Source organism: Pteropus vampyrus, unplaced genomic scaffold, assembly GCF_000151845.1.
Source record: "Pteropus vampyrus isolate Shadow unplaced genomic scaffold, Pvam_2.0 Scaffold103, whole genome shotgun sequence".
NCBI lineage: Eukaryota > Metazoa > Chordata > Mammalia > Chiroptera > Pteropodidae > Pteropus > Pteropus vampyrus.
Window position 1 is genome coordinate 4,170,003 of NW_011888884.1, and position 2,519 is coordinate 4,172,521.

Sequence of the window (2,519 nt, forward strand, 5' to 3'; positions counted from 1 at the left end):
AAAGATAAGATATAAATATTTTTAAACCAATTGTACACCGACTGCCTATTCCACATCACCAATCGACAAGGGGAAAGAACAAAAGAAATCCACAACCTAAATGTCCCCAGTGGTCGGAGACCACTAGGAGTCACTTTCCACCTCCTAGACCCAGCTAAAATGGAACCATGTCCAGAGACAATGCAAGTGAGTTCTTCCTCTAGCTGACCCTACTGCATATCTTTCCTTTGTTTGTTTTTCTTTCTTTAAAGCTTTTACAATACTCCTTGTGTAGTACCATCTGCTGAAGCGGGATGAACAGGTAGCTTTAAAATGATGATAGCTCTGGGAAATGATAATCACTAGGTCATAGAAAGCTGCACTGCAGTGTATAAATAAGATAAGTAAAAGTGCTGAGGACTGCATGTTTGCTTTAATAAAATGTGTTTTCCCTTTTTGTGGTGAATGCCTTTCTCAAATGCCTGGGGAGAGAAGCTGAACTATAGACCAGAAACAGGCAGACGGTTCCAGAAACTGGCAATGAGGGTGGGATCAGAGGAGAGAGGGATGAAATATTACTTACTGAGACACAAAAGGAAAAGAGCTGGACCAGAGCCTTTGTGTGGAATTGCTGAAGCAATGGAATGAGATCAGAACTTCCAGGTCCAATTCCAAAGCTCCCTTTGGTAGAGGCAACATGCTGCAGTGAAAAGAGCAAGGGCTTGGGTTACAGCACAGCGCTCCACTATGTGACCTTGGGAAACTCAATCTCTCCGAATCTTGATTATCTCAGATGTGAAAAGGGGATAATATCTTGCAGGAATATCATAAGTTTTAAATTAGAGTATGTATGTAGAGCACCAGTCGTAATTCCTGATCTATCTTTGATGTGCAATAAATGGTAGTAACGATGATGAGGATGCAGATGCTCGAGATGATGATAGTGGTGATGGTGATGATCCGCAGGCCTTTTCCAGAAAGTAGCTACATGTATGCACTGAGTGTTGAAAATCCTCAGCAGCTTAGAAGCTACCCTGTGCAACATGCCATTGGAAATTAAAATTCATAGAGCAAGAATCTCCTTTGCAAAATATTTCAATGAGCAAGGACCAAGTCTTAAAAACACAAGCAGCTTCTGAATTTGTACAACTATATCATCTTACTTGGGCTTCCTGCAAATACAAAGCATTTTCACTGACATTGTCTCACTTTGTCCCCTGCCAGCAACGTAAGGTTGCCAAGGCAGGTATAAGATGCCTATTTGACAGATGAGAAAAGCTGAGGTCTCAGGTTTTAGTCATTTCATTACTAGCCCAGTGTTGCAGAGAATTGTTACCCAGAGCAAAAGCCTAGCTGTCTGCTCCCTATCCTAATGGTACACTATGCTGACTGCTTAAAAATTCCCACCTGGAAAGAAACATGGAACTCATGCAGGTCAGATACAATTGTGCCCTCTCTGCATCCTGATCTATCCTCCACATGATCCCTTCCATTTGAGTCAGCACGGTGTTCTCTTTAGTCATCTACTTAGCTCTGCATCCTCCACTCCTGACCCAAAGTAGAAAATCCAGGAGAGACTAATGAAAGAATCCTTCCTTTTGAGAATCAATAAAGTGAGATGTCAGATACATAAACAGCGTCACCTGACCGTTGTACTATCACCAGGGGAGCAAGACTGAGAAAGCTCTGGAGGGCTTTGCTGTACCCCAGTGGACAGAACAGAGCTAACTTCAGTCTGCAAGACGTCAACCCAGCTGGGGATGCTCTTTCTCCAACTTCACACACCACTCCGAGCATATGAATGATGTATCCCCCTCCTAGCAAGCCTATGAGGAAAATGGATCAGCATCCTTTCTTCAATTAGGAAAACTAAAGAATCACAAATCGGGCACTTATTAGTTAGAAAGCCGGGTCATAAACATAGATTTACTCACTCCAGTCCCATCTTCTTTGAACTGTAGCAGATTTCTGCCTGTATCAATTAGAAATCTTTTGGTGGCAAATGGCAGAAAATCCAATTCGAATCTCCTTTTAAAAGGGGAGGAGGCTCTCGCTCACTCGCTCGCTCTCTCTCTCTCTCTCTCTCTCTCTCTCTGTCTCTGTCTCTGTCTCTCTCTGTCTCTGTCTCTCTCTGTCTCTACACACACACACACACACACACACACACACACACACTAAATCGTTCAGAAATAAATCTTGATTCAGATCCTAGATTAAAGTCTGAGTTAGCTCCCTCCACCTGGTGGTCCCTTAGCAACTACAGGTTCTAATCTGACCATAGAGGTAGTTCCATTCCTCATATCCTCATAGTGCCATCTTTCATGGGGAAGAGAGCATTTATGTCTGTGTAGTTCCACTGCAGGTGGTGAGCTTCACTCTGATTGGACTAGCTTAAATCATGTGCCCATTCCCGAACCAATAATAATGGGCAGAGGGGATACTTTGGTTAGTTTAGGCTAATCACAGCCCTCCACTAGAGTCAGTGAGATCAATCCCATTCAGTCCACATGAATGACTATGGTGGAGAGGTATTTTCTCAA